This window comes from Rhinoderma darwinii, chromosome 2, assembly GCF_050947455.1.
Source record: "Rhinoderma darwinii isolate aRhiDar2 chromosome 2, aRhiDar2.hap1, whole genome shotgun sequence".
NCBI classification, from domain to species: Eukaryota; Metazoa; Chordata; class Amphibia; order Anura; family Rhinodermatidae; genus Rhinoderma; species Rhinoderma darwinii.
Window position 1 is genome coordinate 304,606,682 of NC_134688.1, and position 22,670 is coordinate 304,629,351.

Below are 22,670 nucleotides of genomic sequence, written 5' to 3' on the forward strand. Positions count from 1 at the left end.
TGAGGCTCTATCAGGAAGGTCAAAAGTGGCTAAAGAGGGAAGGGGTTAAGATATTGTATTACGGTCTGTAGCCTTTGGTGGGAATATATTAACCTTTCTACAACAGTTTACTAGCGTAGAAAATTCACAAAATGCACAAATGTCGACATTTTTGGGGGCAAAAAGTGGGCGGGGCTTAGCAGAAATGGCCAACAATTTTACTATAATTTATGCCAGTAACTGTAAAGGATCTGCCAGGCACAGCCTCGGGGTTAACACCCATAGATAAATACTCTGCACCTGCTTCTATGTCTGTGAGACTGACTCCATCTTCCACCACTCAGGGTGGCAGGCTTAGCAGTGGGAGAACCTATCACAGCCTGGCCAGACGGAGCTAGCTCCCGCCCTCTGTCTATTTATACCTGCCTTTCCTGTTCCTCCTTTGCTTGTGATTCTTCTCGTTTGGTTTCCTGGCCCTGCTGCAGCTTCTTGTACCATTGTCCTTGCTTCATATTGACCCCGGCTTGCTGACTACTCTCCTGCTCTGCGTTTGGTACCTCGTACACTCCTGGTTTGACTCGGCTTGTTTACTACTCTTCTGCTCTGCGTTTGGCACCTCGTACTCTCCTGGTTTGACTCGGCTTGTTCACTTCTCTTGTTGCTCACGGTGTTGCCGTGGGCAACTGCCCCTTTCTCCCCCTAGCTCTGTGTACCCTTGTCTGTTTGTCTGTCGTACACTTATTGAGCGTAGGGACCGTCGCCCAGTTGTACCCCGTCGCCTAGGGCGTGTCGTTGCAAGTAGGCAGGGACTGAGTGGTGGGTAGATTAGGGCTCACTTGTCTGTCTCCCCACCCCCGTCATTACATAATCACAAGCCCATACCTAGTCTACCCTGGTCCCTGACACCACTATGGACCCCCTTGAGACCCTGGCTCAGCAAATGCAGGGTCTCTCCCTACAGGTCCAGGCCCTGGCTCAGAGGGTCAACCAGCCTGATGCTACGATGGTAGTCCCCCTCACCTCACCTCCTGAACACCATCTCAAGTTGCCCGACCGGTTCTCAAGGGACCGGAAGACTTTTCTTTCCTTTCGGGAGAGTTGTAGGCTCTATTTTCGTTTAAAGCCCCACTCTTCAGGTTCTGAGAGCCAGCGGGTGGGTATAATTATGTCCCGGCTCCAGGAAGGGCCCCAAGAATGGGCCTTCTCCTTGGCTCCTGACGCTCCTGAACTTTCCTCCGTTGATCTTTTCTTTTCTGCTCTCGGACTCATCTATGACGAGTCTGACAAGACTGCTTTTGCCGAGAGTCAGCTGGTGACCTTACGTCAGGGTAAGAGACCTGTTGAGGAGTATTGCTCTGACTTTAGGAAGTGGTGCGTAGCTTCTCGGTGGAATGACCCTGCCTTAAGGTGCCAGTTTAGGTTGGGTCTGTCGAACGCCCTGAAAGATCTGCTAGTTAGTTATCCCTCTTCTGACTCCCTAGACCAGGTTATGCCTTTAGCGGTACGACTTGACCGACGTCTCAGGGAACGACGACTTGAACATCTTGATGTTTTCTCCTCTGACTCCCCCATGATGCCTCCCGAGGTTCCGTTGCTTCGTTCCTCCCCGGAAGACTCGGAGGTACCTATGCAACTCGGGGCCTCCGTGTCCCCCCAACAACGTAGAGATTTCCGCAGGAAGAATGGTCTCTGCTTCTACTGTGGGGATGACAAGCATCAAGTGAACAACTGTCCTAAGCGTAAGAATGCAGCCGGAGAACTTCCGCGCCTAAGTGATCATCGGGGAGGTCACTTGGGCGCACAGGTATTTCCCGTAAATATGAAACGTAATAAAATCTTGCTTCCCTTTCAGGTCTCTTTTGGTGGTAGGTCTGCTACCAGCAGTGCCTTCGTGGATTCAGGGTCTTCTGCTAATATCATGTCTGTGGAATTTGCTATGTCTCTAGCTATGCCTTTGATTCATTTGCCTAAACCTGTCCCGGTAGTGGGTATCGACTCCACTCCTCTTGCTAATGGTTATTTTACACAGCATACCCCTGTTTTTGAACTCCTTGTTGGCTCCATGCATTTGGAGCAGTGCTCTGTACTGTTAATGTAGGGATTATCGTCCGATTTGGTTTTAGGCCTTCCCTGGTTGCAGTTGCATAATCCCACGTTTGACTGGAATTCTGGGGACCCTACCAAGTGGGGTAATGAATGCTTGACGTCATGTTTTTCTGTTAATTCTATTTCTCCCCCTGAGGTGGTGAACACGCTACCTGAGTTTGTTCAGGACTTCGCCAATGTTTTCTCTAAGGAGGCCTCCGAAGTGTTACCTCCTCATAGAGAATAGAGAATATGATTGCGCAATCAATTTGGTACCAGGAGCTAAGCTCCCTAAGGGTAGGATATTTAATCTCTCTTGTCCCGAACGTGAAGCCATGAGAGAGTATATCCAGGAATGCCTGGCCAAGGGTTACATTCGCCCCTCTACTTCTCCGGTAGGTGCTGGCTTCTTCTTCATAGGGAAGAAGGATGGTGGTCTTAGGCCATGCATTGACTACCGAAGCTTGAATAAGGTCACTGTAAGGAACCAGTATCCCCCTTCCTCTGATTCCTGATCTCTTTAATCAGGTTCAATGATTCTCTAAGTTTGATCTACGGGGGGCGTATAACCTTATCCGCATCAAAGAGGGGGATGAGTGGAAGACTGCGTTTAACACTCCCGAAGGTCATTTCGAATACCTCCTCATGCCCTTTGGGTTGTGTAATGCTCCCGCGGTCTTCCAGAATTTCATAAATGAGATATTAAGAGACTACCTGGGGTTATTTCTTGTAGTGTACCTTGAAGACATACTTGTGTTTTCCAAGGACTGGTCCTCCCACATTGAGCATGTCAGGAAGGTGCTCCAGGTCCTTCGAGAAAACAAACTGTTTGCAAAGACCGAAAAATGTGTGTTTGGGGTGCAGAAGATACCATTTTTGGGCCAAATCCTCACTCCTCATGAATTCCGCATGGACCCCGCCAAGGTCCAGGCTGTGGCGGAATGGGTCCAACCTGCCTCCCTGAAGGCGTTACAGTGCTTCCTGGGGTTCGCTAATTATTACAGGAGGTTTATTGCTAACTTCTCGGTCATCGCTAAGCCTCTTACGGATCTCACTCGCAAAGGTGCTCATCTTCTCCATTGGCCTCCTGAGGCTGTCCAGGCTTTTGAGGTCCTTAAGAAGTGCTTTATCTCGGCCCCGGTGCTGGTTCAGCCCAACCAAATGGAGCCATTTATCGTGGAGGTTGACGCGTCCGAGGTGGGAGTGGGGGCTGTCTTGTCCCAGGGTACCAGGTCCCTCACCCATCTCCGTCCCTGTGCCTACTTCTCCAGGAAGTTTTCACCCACTGAGAGCAACTATGATATTTGCAACCGCGAACTCTTAGCCATTAAATGGGCATTTGAAGAGTGGCGCCACTTCCTGGAGAGGTCTAGGCACCAGGTAACGGTCCTTACCGACCACAAGAATCTGGTTTTCCTAGAATCTGCCCAGAGGCTAAACCCGAGACAAGCTCGTTGGGCGTTATTTTTTACCAGATTCAACTTTGTGGTTTATAAATACCTATCACGAAATTTGAAGACATATATAATATACCCACAACTGGATAGATAATGTACAGCACACAATTTGTACCATAGAAATGTTCAAAAACTTTATTGAAATACACATAACAACAATTGGCCATCAAAAAATAAAATCAATGATGCAAGCAATAAAAGACTAGCGTGGAGATACAGCAAGGACATATATGAATAACATGCTAATAAACATAAACATCATGTGATGTGGTACGGTACAATAATCTCAATTCAAGCCCAAATGGGTATACCATAAGCAATATGAAATAGAGCAAGTAAGCCAAATCATATATACCCAAAACAGCTATAATCTCAATTTAGAAGTGAAGCAGTGAGCAACACATTATCACTGCTTTAGCAACTATAGAGGAGAGTCAGAGAATAATAAGAGCCCTAAAGACCATTACCAACCTGTAGACTGCATGATGTGTCCTAAATATAAGTGTATAACCAGCCTAGACGCCCCCGATGTGCGTTTCGCCGTCAGCTTTCTCAAGGGGTACTGACTTGTGGGATAGCAGACACCTTTAAATATGGAGTATAATGGGAGTGAACCGTGTCGGTAACCAATATTCATGGTTTCTACACACCTTGCAGGCATACTCAAATAGCTTTCTTTCCACGCCTACCATATCAGAGGACCGGAGGACTCCAGCTGCGGACACGAGCTGGATTCACAAGACGCCATGACCGCTAGGACCGCGCATGCGCAGAGGCACTCATCCGGGTGCAAAAGTTACAGCCTACACGGTGGTCTCCCTAAGTCTATGCATCACGCGTATACGTCAGAGACCATACCGAGGCTTCAAAGGAGGAGCTATATCAACCACGTCAAGTCTGCGCCATCACAACGAATGGCAAACTGCCAGATTAATATAAATAAGTGTAGACGGATAGAGGGAATGTCATAACATTAGGGGACATAAACCACGCAATTCCTCAACCAGCATCGTTTAGAACATATAAATATGCCGTTTACACGTGGGTATTTCAGCACGTGCCGACACCGATCAGATACAGAGTGCAGAATAGCTCCATAAATATATATACATCAATACACACATATGCATAAATAAGTAAAAAAATATATAAATATATATAGATAACAAAATATCTCTACATATATATCCAATAAATAACGACATCAAATAAATAAATAAATACATAGACATCCATCAATATATAATGTGAATACAAAAAAATATATATATAATATTAATAAAACTATATGTATATAATAAACACAGTGATCATTTAATCATAAGACTGCCTAAAAATATATAAATATACTAGACAAGTAAATAATAGTGAAAAGTATAGGGAGTGAATAGGGTGAGTGAACACACGTGCACGTGAAACTGAAAAAAAAGAAAGAAATATAAATAATTAATTCAAAGGGAATACATAATAATGTGAAAAAGAAGATTACGACTGCACCTGAAAAATATAACACTATTAGTCAATAAATATATGTTACATGTATATTGAGCAGATAATTGTACTTAACGTGTTTTATTTAAAAAAATATATATATATATACATATATCTATATTTATAACATTTATTTAAAAAAACATGTACATTATATAAATAATGAAAATTTGAATTAGAAAACGTGTCCATAAATATAATAAGATCCAGATATCATCTATTCATTATATCAAAAATATATGACATTATAAAACTATGTGTATATATGAAGTATAATAAATATAGCCATGGAGCAACATGTCTATATCCAGATAGACCCATAATAACATGTATTGGAAGATATGTAAAACCAAAACTCTATTCAGACTAGCGTACTACTTAGGTATAAATAAATCTAGTGTACTGGAACATATATGCAAGAAGATCATGCCATATATCTGAGTATTTAGTATTTAATACGTTATGTGGGGCTGCCACTATATTATACGCATAATAAATGCGAGCTGGTGCAGAAATAAATATCTCATCCATTGTATCAATAATATGTGTATTAAATAGAGTATATAAATATATATAGATTTTAATATTCAACATGAATCATAACATATCAATAATCATAATTAACAGTAGAAAAAAATGTGTAAAAGGTATCAGAGATACCAATACCTACCCCTTGAGAAGGCTGAGATGGGCGTCTAAGAGCATGCTAGTCTTATGGATAATATACAATACAGGCACAAAATATACATAACCTGATGTTCCCCTTAGATGCATAAGGGACCCCCACATAATCAAACGATACCCCCTTCCAAAAGATCTAAACACAAGTCAAACACATAAACTATATAAGCAGCCTCCACTGATGAATTCCCGCATACAGCGTAAGTAGCCTTGATATCTGTAAAAAATATATGAAAGATATAATAAATAAATTGACAGATATACCTATCAATATGCACAGATGTCCATACTCCACCATCATAAAAAAGGCGTCTCAAACGCAACAGTGTGGTCTTAAAATATGATACCATCAACTGTCATCCCAACATTGCATATAAACATAATAAAAATAAGACACAATAAAAAATGATGCTGTAGGGCCCCGGAAACACTACAAAAAGGATGCGAAAGACATCTTCTCATTTAGACCGTAGGGTGAGCTAGTATTAAGCTTCGTTATCCACTTACATTCAATTCGTTCGAGTTTGCGAAAAACGTCACCGCCTCGTGATCCAATAATAATCTTGTCGATCCCATGTACTTTTAGATCCTGCCACCTGTTATTGTGATGATCCCGAAAATGTCTGGGAATAGATTTCAGTTTGTTAATCATATCCAAGTCATGTGCTTCAATTCTTCCTGCCGTTTTGATGTCTCTTACATGTTCCTGGATACGTATTGTTCCCTTGTCGTCATCCCAATATACGAAAGGCCACACGGGCATGTTGCCTTGTAGATGACCCCAAACGTGCTACAATTGATAAAATGTACAACCTTGTAACACTTCTTATTTTCAGAATCAGAGAATACATCTGTTTTGATCATCAAATCACAGATGGAACAGTGGCCACAAGGGAAGGATCCCCACTTTGGTCCCCTGGAACCATACAAATATATGTTTGAATTTGGAACGGTATAGTGACTTCGGACCAGATGGTCCCTCAAAGTTTTACTCCTTTTTGCTGTTAATTGGGGTCTAGGAGGTAAATGCCTCTTCAAATCAGGATCTGTCAATAAGATGGGCCAAAAGCGGGTCACAATTTTCTGCATTTCAGACCACTGCACATTATATGTGGTAATAAGCCTTACCGTATCATCATTATTTCTCCTTTTCCGCTGTTGTTGGGTAAGAAGGTTGTTTTTACGATCTGTCTGATGTGCTCATTGATATCCTCTCTCTATATCATCCTTTCGATATCCACGCTGAACGAAACGATTCCTTAAGCACTGGGATTCTTTTTCAAAATTCGTTTGTGAGTCACACACACGACGTGCCCGCAAAAATTGGCCTGTAGGAATGGCACGAATCGTATGTGAAGGATGAAACGAAGATGCATGTAAAAGCGCATTCACCGCCGTTTTTTTACGAAAAATTGTAGTACTCACATTGCCCACAGATGATACTGTGATCTTGATATCCAGGAATTCCATGGACTCCTGACTGATCGTATTCGTTAGTTTGATATTGTATGCGTTGGTATTTAAAATGACTAAGAACTTATCCAATTCCACTCGTGTGCCCTGCCAGATGAACAAAATGTCATCAATAAAGCGCATCCAACTGACAACATGACCCGACACCATATCCATAGCTGTTCTCACAAGCTCTTGTTCCCAAAAGCCCAAGAACAAATTCGCATAAGATGGTGCACACGTGGCACCCATAGCTGTCCCACGTAGCTGTAAATAATACTTGTCCCTGAACAAGAAATAGTTATGCTCAAGGACAAAATGCATTAAACGAATAAGGAGATCAATCAGATCCTGATCATGATCCCCTGATTGCAAAAAGTGTAGAACCGCGGAAAGCCCAAGGTCATGGTCAATGCATGTATAGAGGGATTCTACATCACAGGACACTAAAAACATGTCCTGCTCAATTGTAACACCATCAAGACGTTTCAGAACATCCGTAGAGTCCTTAATATATGATTGCAGACCCTCAACACAGGGACGAAGGTAAAAGTCCAAAAAACGGCATATGGATTCACATAAGCTCCCACAGCCAGATACAATTGGACGCCCAGGAGGCCTCTTCTGATCCTTATGTACCTTCGGTAGCAAATATAATGTAGGTGTAATCGGAAATTTGACAGTAAGCCCTTCAAGGATTATCTTTGTGATAATATTATCTTCAAATGCATCAACAAGCATGCTGTCCAATTGTCTCTTAAAGACATCAGTTGGATTGGAGCTTAGGCGTCTATAGCAACTAGCATCGCACAGTTGTCTATATGCCTCGAGTTCATACATTTCCACTGGCCATACCACCACATTTCCACCCTTGTCTGCTGGTTTAAAAATTACACCCTTCATCTCTTTGAGTTCGTATAGAGCTTTGCGTTGGGCCCATGTTAAATTATCATGTCCACGTTGTTGTGGCAATTTACGAAACTCATCAGTAACCATCTTGACAAACATATCAACTGATGGATTCAAAGACAAGGGTCGCAATGTGGTGGAGCGTGGACAAATAGTTGCTGGAAATTAGCCAGTACTCACCTCTTGTTCCTGAAGTAGGGATTCTAGCGCCTGGACCGCTTCCAATTCCTCCTGTGCTGTAAAAAGATTGCGATGATCATTTTTAGCAAAATATTTTTTATATATTAATTTCCTCGCAAATAGAAAAACATCCTTAATGGCTGTGAAGTCATCAAATCCTGACACCGGACAGAACGTTAGGCCTAAGGACAGCACAGATATCTGACTTGGAGTTAATGTTATATCAGAAAGGTTAATTACCTTCATCTCGCCACCATTACTTTCATCCACAGTATTGAATTTTCTTTTCATTGGAGTCTGCCTCCTTTCATATCCTCTAGTTCTCATAGAAGCATTACCCTGTGATGTTCCAGACGCCACACTCTCCAGTGATGATAGGGATTCGGAACGTCCCATCACAGGGGGACCCCTCCTTTGCCATTTGTACACTCTTTGTTCCTGGAAATCTAGTAGATCGCGTTGGATTTTTTTTGACTTGAATGCTTTTATATCATTTTCCCATTTGGCGTACTCAGTACTCAACTCATGTTCAAATTTCACAAGGAGTTCAGGACTTAAATGAGTTTTGATTTTATCCTGTAAAGGTAATATTAACTTTTCGATTTCATCTAATTGCTTTTTATCCCATCCAATGAGAAGTTCTATAAATGTCTGGGAACATGATTTGCAGGCTTCCTCCCATTGAGATCTCAGAGACAAGTCATCAACAGGGAAGGATGGAAAAACCTGAACACGCAAGCCTCTCGGGATCAATTCTTTAGTAAGATATTGTTCCAAGGACACCTTATTCCACCAGACTCGCATTCTCCGCTTTAGTAAATCCTTTAATTTTTTCTGAGTTTCTAGTGTTCCCACATGGGTTGCACCCATGGGTCCCACAGCATCATTATTAAAAACCTGTGTCACAAGTGACAACCAATTCTATTCCCTGGTATGGAAATCCATATTAGTAACAAGGCCTATAGACAAAACAAACAAGATAACTTTGTGGTTACGTATAGGGCTGGGTCTAAAAATGTTAAGGCTGATGCACTGTCACGTAGCTTCATGACCAGCCCTCCTTCGGAGGAAGATCCTGCTTTTATTTTGCCTCCAGATATAATCATTTCCGCTATTGATTCTGATTTAGTCCCTGAAATTGCGGCTGATCAAGGTTCAGCTCCTGAGAACAAGCTGTTTGTTCCCCTGCAATTCCGGCTAAGGGTACTTAGGGAAAATCATGACTCTGAACTATCTGGCCATCCAGGCATCCTGGGTACCAAGCACATCATTGCCAGAAACTATTGGTGGCCTGGGTTGCCTAAAGACATTAAGGCCTAGGTCGCCGCTTGTGAAGTTTGTGCTAGGTCCAAGACTCCCAGGTCCCTACCAGCGGGCTTACTATGTTCTTTGCCCATTCCCCAGAGACCTTGGACCCATATCTCCATGGATTTTATCACCGATTTGCCTCCATCTCAAGGCAAGTCGGTGGTGTGGGTTGTAGTAGACCGCTTCAGTAAGATGTGCCACTTTGTGCCCCTCAAAAAACTACCCAATGCTAAGACGTTAGCTACCTTGTTTGTCAAACACATCCTACGTCTCCATGGGGTCCCTGTCAATATTGTTTCTGATAGAGGGGTACAATTTGTTTCATTGTTTTGGAGAGCCTTCTGTAAAAAGTTGGAGATTGATCTGTCCTTCTCCTCTGCCTTCCATCCTGAAACTAATGGCCAAACTGAGAGGACTAATCAGTCTCTAGAACAATATTTAAGGTGTTTTATCTCTGACTGTCAATATGATTGGGTCTCATTCATTCCCCTCGCCGAACTTTCCCTTAATAACCGGGTCAGTAACTCGTCAGGGGTCTCCCCCTTTTTCTGTAATTTTGGGTTTAATCCGCGGTTCTCTTCCGTTTCACCAGGTAGTTCCAACAATAGGGCCATACAAGGTCATTGAAGTCCTCAATCCTGTCTCCTTCCGACTGGAGTTGCCCCCATCTTTTCGAGTACACGACGTGTTCCATGCCTCCCTCCTTAAACGCTGCACCCCGTCCTTGGCTCCCTCGAGGAAACCTCCGGTCCCTGTTCTCACCCCTGAGGGTGCTGAATTCGAGGTGGCCAAGATTGTGGACATCAGGATGGTCCAAGGCTCCCTCCAGTACCTGGTCCATTGGAGAGAATACGGACCTGAGGACTTGGGTACCCGCTCGGGATGTTCACGCTGGGATATTGGTCAGGAGGTTTCACCTTCGTTTCCCCAATAAACCAGGTCCACTTAGAAAGGGTCCGGTGGCCCCTCATACAAGGGGGGGTACTGTAAAGGATCTGCCAGGCACAGCTTCGGGGTTAACGCCCATAGATAATCAGTCTGCACCTGCTTCTATGTCTGTGAGACTGACTGCATCTTCCACCACTCAGGGTGGCAGGCTTAGGAGTGGGAGAACCTATCACAGCCTGGCCAGACGGAGCTAGCTCCCGCCCTCTGTCTATTTATACCTGCCTTTCCTGTTCCTCCTTTGCTTGTGATTCTTCTCGTTTGGTTTCCTGGCCCTGCTGCAGCTTCTTGTACCATTGTCCTTGCTTCATATTGACCCCGGCTTGCTGACTACTCTACTGCTCTGCGTTTGGTACCTCGTACACTCCTGGTTTGACTCGGCTTGTTTACTACTCTTCTGCTCTGCGTTTGGCACCTCGTACTCTCCTGCTTTGACTCGGCTTGTTCACTTCTCTTGTTGCTCACGGTGTTGCCGTGGGCAACTGCCCCTTTCTCCCCCTAGCTATGTGTACCCTTGTCTGTTTGTCTGTCGTGCACTTATTGAGCGTAGGGACCGTCGCCCAGTAGTACCCCGTCGCCTAGGGCGGGTCGTTGCAAGTAGGCAGGGACAGAGTGGTGGGTAGATTAGGGCTCACTTGTCTGTCTCCCAACACCCGTCATTACAGTAACTGATGTAAATTATAGCAGAAATCTATATGTATAATGCGGCCCAGATTTATCTCTGGGGGGCGTAACAAGGCAAAGGTCCGTGCCAGACCCATACCTCCCCCCAATCAGATTGTTTGCCCCACCAATAGACAATAAAACACATTTTAAAAATGTACTTACCTCACCACTTCGATTCTTCCTCCCGGATTCCCTCAGGCTCTTACAGCAGGCCGCAGCCGTAGAAAGTACTGATGACAGGCCGCGTTGCAGCTAAAAGATGTGACACATTTATTAAGAGTCATTCGCCTGTTAATAAATGTGTTGCATCTTACTCCAGCAAACTGTTTAATAGGACTGGTGTATAAAATGCCAGTATTAAAAGGAATGTGTCGCTAGAAATTTTTATTTATTTTTTTCAGTTAAACAGTTAGTATATAAGTGATTACACATTGTTTTAATTTTTTTATTTTTTTCACAAGTCAGGAAATATTATAAATTAGATTCTAATTTATAAAATTTCCATGTGCTGGTCACTAGAGGGGGCAATTCCCAAAATTGCAGCATTGGCATGTGGTAAAGCAACCTCATTGCCTTATGCTGCAAATTTGGAGTAGACACACTCGCTCTAGTATCCTCACAGAATCCCCCCTCCTTTATTCCTTTATCCTGGCTAGTGCCAGGAGAAAGGAGGGGGTTGAATGTTCAAACCTCCTACACTGTGTGCCACCATTTTCTGAGCGAATGCACAGTATGGGAGGATTAGATACAGTGCTCAGCAGACAGTATGACTCTTACACACACATCACATACACAAACATAATTTACCTGCTCCTGCCGCCGCTGCCGCCTCCGTCGTGCCGCTCCTAGTCCTTGCATCTGCGCTGCCTTCAACATATGGCCGGAACCCGCGACCGGAAGTCGTCATCTAACTGTCCGGCCGTGGCTTCTGGTCCACATGAAAATGGAGCCGGATGTCGCTCTACCAAAGACCTTCCTTTTGGTCTGTGGGGGAGCGGCACATGCGCCGTTCCCACACAGACGGCTTACGCTATAGTGAATGGAACGGCTTCCGTTTGCATTCTCTATGGGGATGTATGTGCCGTATTCCATCTCTGTATGTGTCGTTAATGGACAGATACAGAGATGAAAAAAAAATGGCAGCCCCCATAGAGAAGTAAAAGAAAGAAAAAAGTAAAAAGTACAACACAAAAACACAAATAAATACAATTTAATTTAATGACATACTAAAAGCAATATTATATATAAAAAAAAAATGTCGTGACACCTTCCCTTTAAAGGAGTTTTCCACGTTCTGACAACTGATGACCTATCCACTGGATAGGTTATCAATATATAATCGGTGCGTGTCTGACACCTGGACCCCGCACCGATCCGCCATTCCAGCTGCCTCCAGGCACCGGACAACACTGGAAGCAGATGACTCCGGTCAAAGAATAGAGGCCGAGCTGCAGTTCTGCCGAACGGCCGCTATGCAGTGTTCGGAGGCAGTGTTGGCCAGTGCCCGGAGGCAGCTGGACTGGCAGATCGGTGCGGGGTCTGGTGTATTAACGATTGTTTTCCCCCATACATTACCGATGATTGCTCCTTGTGACACGCTGTATCGTCGATTGCCGCTGGTTTTAATGGTCAGTATCGGGCCGTCTAAAAGGACCTTTATTTCCTCAGACACCACCAGAACAAGGCATTGGAACCAACCCTTCCACCTTAGCGGGTAAAGATTAACCATCTAAAAGGTTCACTATATACACATAAGGCCTCGTGCACACTTACGTCACCGTTTTCACGGCCGCTTTTGACAGGTCCGTGAATCCGTTTTAGCGGCCGTGTGGTTTCCGTGTGCACTCCCATGTGCACTCCATGTTTCCGTGCGCCAAGCATGGTACTGTCCAGGGTGCTGAAAGAGTTAATGGGCTGCACTGATCGGCGGTAACTCTTTCAGCACCCTGGACAGTACCATGCTCGGCACGCGGAAAATAAAATTTGAATGTAATAAAAAAATAAATAAGTTCATACTTACGTTCCTCCTGTCCGGCCTCCAGCGATGACGTTCAATCCATGTCGCCGCTGCAGCCAATCACAGGCTGCAGCGGCCTCTGCAGCCAATCACAGGCTGCCGCGTCACAAAAGAAGGTCGGACTGGAGGAAGAAGTGGGACTCGTCACCAAGACAACGACCGGGTACGTATGAAATGCTTTTTATTTTATTTTTAATCAGAAGCCTCTTTTCTCTATCAGTTATTGATAGAGACAAGTGGCTGCCGATTAATGTAATAGTTTTCTAATGTTTTTCTGCCCGCCCGGCGGTTGCTAGGCAACGGCTCCGTCACACACGGACGGCACACGGATGCCTTCCGTGTGCCTTCAGTTTTTTTGACGGCCCCATTGACTTGCATGGGCCTCACGGTCACGGAATCCCGGACCAAAGTAGGACATGCTCTACTTTGGATCGGAAAGGAACAACGGACCGTCAAAAAAACTGAAGTGTGCATGGCCCCATTGAAATGAATGGGTTCAGGGTGCTATCAGTGACAAAAACGGATAGCACCCTGAAGGAAAAAACTGAAGTGTGCATGAGGCCTAAGGGCTAAAGGTGAAAACACAGAGGTGCTCACCATATATCCAGCGTATAACTGTGTCCTCCAAATCTTAGGAGTGCACGGAGCAGGAGTTGTTCTAGATTCCTGTTTATATCCCAGACACCTTCATACCATTTTAAACAATGAATCGACATATCGCAAACTTGTGGCGAAACCAAGCACCGCATGTAAAGAATCTTTAAAAATATCTGCTAGAAGAAGGAATTGGATTAGGAGTATTAACCAAGAAACAGGCAGAATACTTACTGATAGAATTCCCTATTGTTCCCATATTCCATGGGATGCCAAAAATCCATAACTTTGCACGGTCTTGAAACTTGAGTTATCTGTGACGTAGTTGGCTAGTACCCCTGCAAACAGGCCTGCCATTAGGGTAGTACCGCTGGTACTACTGTCAGGGGCCTGGCCACAAAAGTAAAATAAAGTGGGCAGCTGCCGCTCATCAAGGTTATGATCAGCGGTAATTGGTTTGTAGAAAGGAATGGGACCCATGCAGGGGCCAGAAGCAGCGGCCAGCTCCGCAACTTGGTGAGTGACTCTGTTTTAAAGCAGTAGATTGAGTTGAATTATTTTTTTATGTTGCCCCTTCTCTCCCACCTTCCCCCCGGTCTCTCTCCCCTTCCCACCGGCCTCTCTCCCCTTCCCACTGGTCTCTCTCCCCTTCCCCTCTTCAGACCCCGGTCCAGCGTCATATCCACTCTGGCCCAACTCCGCCTCGGCCACCTTCCGTTCTCTTAGCCTACTCCTCCGCCCGCTCACGGAGTCCCTGGCACTTTGCATCCTGCTCCCATCCCACGACTTTCCGTTGCCACCTCTCCAAATCCCCTGATAATGGGGGACCCAGATGTATTTCCTCAAATGGAATTCCACTGACTGTATGAAGCCCACAAATTTCTGATGGCGGGCCTGCCTGCATACCACATATTCGGGCAATCAAGGCAATGGAATTCCATTTGAGGAAATACACCACGCATTCCAAATGTCTACAAGAATTTATTTTAATGTCAGTGGAGTATCTGCGCTCACATAATTACTTCTGCCTTGATAGTTTTATTTTATTGCAGATAGAAGACGCCCTGATGGGGGTCAAAATTCTCCCTCTCCATGGACAATTTGTTTATGACATGGTGGGAGAACAACATTTTTTCAGCCAATAATACCTTTTACGAGTGGATTGTGTGGGATGGACGCTACATCGACTATCTTTTTTTGTTTAGGGGTCGTGATGTGGCGTCTGTACCACCATTTATGGAATACAATAAAACCAATACATTTAATTTACAATGTTACAGGCTCGGCATCCATGGATTTTGTTACTTTCTTCGAGATTATGTTACAGGGGAATTGTAATACAGAAAAGGAAACATTTTGTGAACCCACTTCGGGCACTACCATCTTTAATGCTAGGAGTTGTCACCCAGCTCACACCATCTAGGCAATACCTACAGGGGACCTTAAAAGAACTAGGGTAGCCTGCTCAAATGACAAGACATTTCACAACCAATGTATAAATATTGACCGTGGATTACATCTTACAGGATATTAACAATGGATGTTAAGAAGGGCATCAAAAGAAAGGGCACAAGAACCCATCTTGTTTAATAATAAATACTGAAGCACGAGAGATCAATTACCAATTTCTTCAACGGCATAGAGCCAAAAGTTTGGAGAAATATCAAAAAATTATTCAGAAAAAACGAACCCATGTTAAATCCAGATCCAGTCCTGACACAAATTGTGGGTAAAGACTTTCCTTGGGTCACCTAGAGGATGAGATCTCTTAGTTACATGTTGTCACAAGTCTTTTCTACAGTGTCGCTAACAACAAAACTTTTTTCTTTTTTCAAAAGTACTTACGATATTGATGCGTTTATAAAAATTGTACTAAGCATCATGTAATTTATGCCATTAAATGCAAACAATGTGATCGCGTGTATGTACGGATGTAGCCATCTTTATCTTGACTCGGATAACTTGCTGCAGCGTGATATCACACAACAAAAGTCATTAAAAAGTCATTGAAAAAACACTGCCACTGTGTATTTAAAGAGGCTCTGTCACCACATTATAAGTGCCCTATCTTCTATATAATGTGATTGGCGCTGTAATGTAGATTACATCAGTGTTTTTTAATTAGAAAACGATCATTTTTGACGGAGTTATGACCTATATTAGCTTTATGCTAATGAGTTTCTCAATGGACAACTGGGCGTGTTTTACTATATGGCCAAGTGGGCGTTGTAAAGAGGAGTGTATGACGCTGACCAATCAGCGACCAATCAGCGTCATACACTTCTCTCCATTCATTTACACTGCAGATAGCGATATTGTCAGGGATCATTACCATGTATATTGTTTGAAAAATATTACACATATGTATATACATTTCAGTTCTTTGTGTAATATACTGATATATAATAAGTTCTTTGTTCATGTCGGACACACTTATGGAAGACACCGCCCCCTGGAATGCAAGAAGAGTGAGTCTGAGAAGTTACAGCTGAGAAACCGGTGGGGGCTTGGGCACTCCCACATCTCTCTGGAGGCATGTGTCTTTTCTGTGTTTCTTTGTTCTGAATAAAATGTGTTTCAGTCTTCCTCCTGGTGGACGGAGGGGATGTCTACCAACATTACTCTGTGTGGTGTACTTCTCTCCAGGCATGCCTTCAGCTTTCAATTTACAGAGGTGGTTATTCGGTGTGAAATACGGACCTGACATTTGGCGCCCGAACGTGGGGCCACACTCGAGGAAATATCAAAATCCGGACAATCGACAATCACAGGGTGAAACAGAGGACTCAAAGTTGCCCACTGAAGGAATTTGATCACCTCCGCAATAACACAGTAAGCGAATTGATTTTATAAATCTTCGTCTTACCTGTGTTAGTGGACAGTCTTGTGGCGATCTGTAGAACCCTTTTGTTGATTATCTCAGGCGACAGAGGTGATATTTTCCGCTGTGAGGTTGAAAACCTGTGAGACCTTAGTCGCGCCCGACTAACCATCCTCTGGGTAATTAGAGTCTAAATAAAAGATTATATAACAGACCGGAGAGCTGCAGATTGCAAATTTTTATATTTCCAGCGAGGCCAGAGAGTCTAAATAAAGATTTTTATATCCTAGCGAGATGTAATAAATACATTGCAGACTAGAGATTATACTATTTCGGCGAGACTTAGCGTTGCAGACTGTGAAATTATAATATTTCCTGCCAGACCAAGAGTTGCAGATCGAAAATTGTTATATAAATTACGTGTATAATATAGACTGTTAGAATGGATGGTTTACGGTCCATATTCAAATCTCCAGGATCGTCCGTAAAATGAAGAAATTGATGGAAGTGTGTGGGATCCATAGAGGAGGGCGGCTCCAAGCCGCAGATTGGGCAAAAGGTATTCTGGAGAACAAAGGGAAGTTGGAAGGTAGTAAGTTGATGGAAAGTGCTTTAGTGGGATTTGTAGAAGAGGAAGTTAGGAATAAGAAAGGTATCATATGTATTAGAAAACAGAGGACCAGCCGATGCACAATGTGTTTCCAATGGGAGAGGCTGCCCCCCACCACCCACCCCTGATGTGGCCACGCCCAGCCCAACCAAATCAGTATGAAATAATCGCCTTGTTAATTTTGTCATTTGTAGTGTCTTTTCTATTTTTAGATTCAATTCTAGCGTGCAGGACGCTGTTCACTGATGAAGCAACACGTCATCATAATATAGAGATGGTGGCCGACAGATTGGACTGTTACAGATTATGTGTTTGATGTTTTGAACGTACAGTAGATAATTCCTATACAATGGTGTGATGAATGATTGCAGATACGTATGTTGTTTTGCCGGCATTGAAAGTGTTAAGATTGTGAGACTTGAAGCTGTGAGAAATGAGTGTGTGACCCCCCTCCCTCCCCCCTGTAGTATGCTGTGTTTGGGAGGAGGAGGGGGGCTGACTGGGTGCAGTCTGCAGGGCTGATGAGACAAAGGATTTCAATATGCACTGCTTTTAGAGATATATATATATATATCAGTAATGTCTACAAACCGAAATAAATTTCTTCTCTTTGCACGTGCGCTGTTGTTTATAAAAGTTACGATATTTATGTGTTATGATGTGATCAGATTTAATGTGTTTTTATGTTAATTCAGATGTATTAAACTATAGATACTGTGAGACACGGGGTTTTGAAAATGTATGTGCCCCCACCGTTCCCTATTTTTATATACAGTTTATTGGTTTGCAGTAATTAATGTTATCACATATAATATTTTCTGTTTTATTGAATAACTAACTACAATTGTTTTGTTTTTGATTTCACACATGAGTTATGTCATTGTAAAGATAAAATGTATTTTCGTCAGGAAAAAGTCATTTTTGTTTCAGGCTGTTGTACATTATAGGGGGTTAAACTAGTGCCCGACTTTGTTATGTTGAGATGTAGTTTTGAACTCTGCTACATTACTTTCGCAGAGTCCACAAAGGGGGGAATGGTGAAGGGACTGATCAGGTACAATTTTGGTTTGTTTTGAATTAATTAATTTGGTTTCAGGAGATCTAAAAATGTGTATGAGACCCCAATGAGTAATCCAGATTAAATGTGTATGAGAGTAACCTAAATGTTGAGGTTTTTCTGTGTAGATGGTTCCAGATCTTTCCAGAACGGTGAATATGGCACTGGGTAAGCTGTGCTGTAGTGCCACCCAATATGAGGTATTGTGTAAGAGACCATCCCCCTCCAGCAAATTTACACAGGAGGCAGAGGTTACGTCACCCACATGAGTCTTTATGGATTTAGATGGGGGAGAAGGCAAAACAAAAATTGTCTGGACATTGTTAATTTGATGTCAAGTTTTTAGGAATTTTTTTATTTTTTATTTGTTTTTGAATGAATCAAGTATTTGCAGAACCTGATAAAAGTGACATTCTCAAAGTGTTCTGGATTATCAGATGAGTGTGGAGAAGTGTATAACATTTGGTTTTATTTTAGAGGATAAAGACGCCACCCCTTTGAGATGTTCTATCTATATGTGACATGGGTTTCTAATGTAAATTTGTAATAAAGAGATTTTATTATACAGTATGTACAAGACAGGATACGAGGTAAATTACCCAGAAACCACTCTCACCTTCTTGTTCATCTCAAGGAGCGGAGCTGGAGGTGCTTGCTGAGGCTGTAACCTGGCGAAAGGGAAGACGGCCGACATTTACACTGACTCTAGGTACGCTTTTGGCATCGCCCACAATTATGGGCCCATTGGTAGTAGGAACTTTATTGGATCATCGGGTAAGCCAATTGAGAGAGCGAGAGACGACAGACCTGACAACAAGGATATGTGCAGCCAGGTGTCAGTAAATTGGCTTGTCCCTGGATACAATAATGCCACCACTAGGTTTGTAGCAGCCGGCATGATGTGCGCACGGCGTGACATAGGCAAAACAGCAAAGATACCTGTGAAAAGTGCAGCCCGGCCAGATTACCCGTCCCAGCGAAGGCAGAACATACAACTACCCGAGGTAGAAGTGGATGACAATGTGCTCGTGTGTGTAGACCAGTTCTCAGGGGGGTCTGAAGCCCGGCCGGTATCTTCCCCCACTGCAGAACTTGTGTGTAAGTAACAGGGGAACAGTGCTTATCCCAAGTATTGACCTGGTGTTTGTACAATTATAAGATGTCAGCAGTTCTCTAGACGTTGTCCCAAGGTTAGTTTGTTTAATAACTGTATTTAAGAAGTGTTGTGGGAATATTAAATACGGAGGTTAAGTTTTATGTAAAGTTCTAGACCAGCCTTAGCATTGGACTATTAGAGTCATGCGTCAGATAAAAGGTACAGAAGCGGAATATTCCCATTCGAAAACATTTTTATTTGTTTCTTTTTATTTTTGTTGTGAAAGGGAAATTTTAGAGCAGAGAATTCTGTGCAGTGTATATGTGTATGTATAGATATATATATATATATAAAGAAAAGAGGAATCAGTTTGTAGGTATCAGTTTTAGTTACTGACCAGTGTGAACGTTTAACATAAATCTGTCATTGTTAATGTTTTTCTTCAAGTTATTTATCTGATTAAGATCGAATTGGTATGTCCCAGGCTTTACAGCTGTTGCTGCTAAATTCTGTTAGAGCTGTTTGATTTGCCTACAGAACAGTCCTGGCAGACCGGTGCCAACCTTATCATACCCGCCTCCCACGAAGAGAACTGACCTTGAGAGGCCTTCCCAGGTAGAACGAAACAGATTAGAGTAAGAAAAATAGGTTTAAGACACTTGTCAGATAAACATGTGGAATCTGTGTATATTTCTGTGAGGTGGAGATGTTCTAGGCAATCAGCTGAGATCAAGGTACAAATCCTGCTGAAAGAGTATCACCAAGTGCAAATGAAATGTACCCAGTAATCACACATATTCTAGGTGCACTGTTCATTGTAACAGAAAAGTTTTTCCTTATATATATATAAAGGTGTTTGATGTCATTTAAGGGCCTGACATTATTGTATGTACTTAGAACAACGTTTATAATGTATGCGGATGATGTTATCACCAGATTAGTATTTATTTTAACAATTGACAAGAGTTGGGGGTCCCCAGCAAGTGCCAGTAAATATAAACTAAAAGACTTTTAACATGATGAACTCCATCACTGAGATGCGGTAGGCGCAGCCTGAGCCACTACAACGCGTTTATCATGAACTGACGGCAGTGTCACAATTCTAAGTGGCCGCCCAGACAAGTAACTTGCCAGAGGAAGAGTACAGATGCGGAGGGTTTGTGATAGTCACAATACAACTCCACTAATCCGCCTACGTGGGATCTCACCCCAGGTCTCACAGCATGAGGTGCTATGTACAGCCCGGTGACGTAAACTAAAGGAGACGGTGTCGGACAGATGAGAAGGACCAAACCAAGTCCTGATGACATCAGCAAAGATCAAAGTAAAGACCAAAGACCTGAGTGAATCCGTCAGCAGGATCAAGTGTTTTGATAAGTAAGTGGCTAGGAGGGGGTAATAATAACTCCCCCACTAGACACCAACGTAGTCTGACTCCACAATTGTGTGGGTTACCCTGAGGGTGACAGTCAGTGAAGAGCAGAAGACAGGAGAAGAAGAAGACGATGGTGTACAGGACTGGCAATGAACTGATGGGACCCGAAACCTGAGGGTGATAGCATGAGATTGGTGATAGCATTATGTTAGGCCCTATTGTTTATAATGTCTGAGGTTTATAATTATAATGTGTGTAAATATGCCATGGTGCTGCAAATTACAATCTGAGGAGTTTTATGTGGAGGTGTGAGGTGAAGGTCACTGTGCTGCCCATGACCTGTTATATCTGCAGGGGTAAAAGTCCCATTAGGACAGTAAGTGACAGTGCGACAATTGTTACCATTAATAAAATGTAGACTGGATTAATTATATATATATTACAACCAGCAGCGGTTTGTAGATTATATCAAGACAACCATCCTGTATCCAGAGGAGAATAGGGAAAGATAGGACCACTCCGACATCTTGGAAGTCCAGGTACAAAGGGGGGTTACTCATCAGGAGTAGCTCGTCTCAAGCTGGTGAAGAAATCCAAAACCCCTACCCGCCTGGTTCGACTAGTCAGTGGTAGGTTGCTAGGCAAGACTCAGGGATAAAGTAATAATATTTTTAGGGGGGACTGTCAGGGATCATTACCATGTATATTGTTTGAAAAATATTATCCTCACACATATGTATATACATTTCAGTTCTTTGTGTAATATACTGATATTGTAAAGGATCTGCCAGGCACAACTTCTGTGTATACGCCCATAGGTAATCAGTCTGCACCTGAGTCTATGTCTCTGAGACTGACTCCATCTTCCACCACTCACGATGGCAGGCTTAGGAGTGGGAGAGCCTATCGCAGCCTGGACAGACGGAGCTAGCTCCCGCCCTCTGTCTATTTATACCTGCCTTTCCTGTTCCTCCTTTGCTTGTGATTCTTCTCGTGTGGTTTCCTGGCCCAGCTACAGCTTCTAATTATTTGATCCTGCTCCATACTGACCCTGGCTTACTGACTACTCTCCTGCTCTGCGTTTGGTACCTCGTGCACTCCTGGTTTGACTCGGCTCGTTCACCACTCTTGTTGCTCACGGTGTTGCCGTGGGCAACTGCCCCTTTCCATTTGCTTTGTTTTCCCTTGTCTGTTTGTCTTGTGCACTTACTGAGCGTAGGGACCGCCGCCCAGTTGTACCCTGTCGCCTAGGGCGGGTCGTTGCAAGTAGGCAGGGACAGAGTGGCGGGTAGATTAGGGCTCACTTGTCCGTTTCCCTACCCCCGTCATTACATAATCACAAGCCCATATACATAGTCTACCCTGGTCCCTGACACTACTATGGACCCCCATGAGACCCTGGCCCAGCAAATGCAGGGTCTCTCCCTACAGGTCCAGGCCCTGGCTCAGAGGGTCAACCAGCCTGACGCTACCATGGTAGTGCCCCTCACCTCACCTCTTGAACTCCACCTCAAGTTGCCTGACCGGTTCTCAGGGGACCGGAGGACTTTTCTCTCCTTTTGGGAGAGTTGTAGGCTCTACTTACGCTTAAAGCCTCATTCCTCAGGTTCTGAGAGCCAGCGGGTGGGTATAATTATGTCCCGGCTCCAGGAAGGGCCCCAAGAGTGGGCCTTCTCCTTGGCTCCTGATGCCCCTGAACTTTCCTCCGTTGATCGTTTCTTTTCTGCTCTCAGACTCATTTATGACGAGACTGACAGGACTGCCTTTGCCGAGAGTCAGCTGGTGACCTTACGTCAGGGTAAGAGACCTGTTGAGGAGTAATGTTCTGACTTTAGGAAGTGGTGCGTAGCTTCTCGGTGGAATGACCCTGCCTTAAGGTGCCAGTTTAGGTTGGGTCTGTCGAACGCCCTGAAAAACCTGCTAGTTAGCTATCCCTCTTCTCACTTC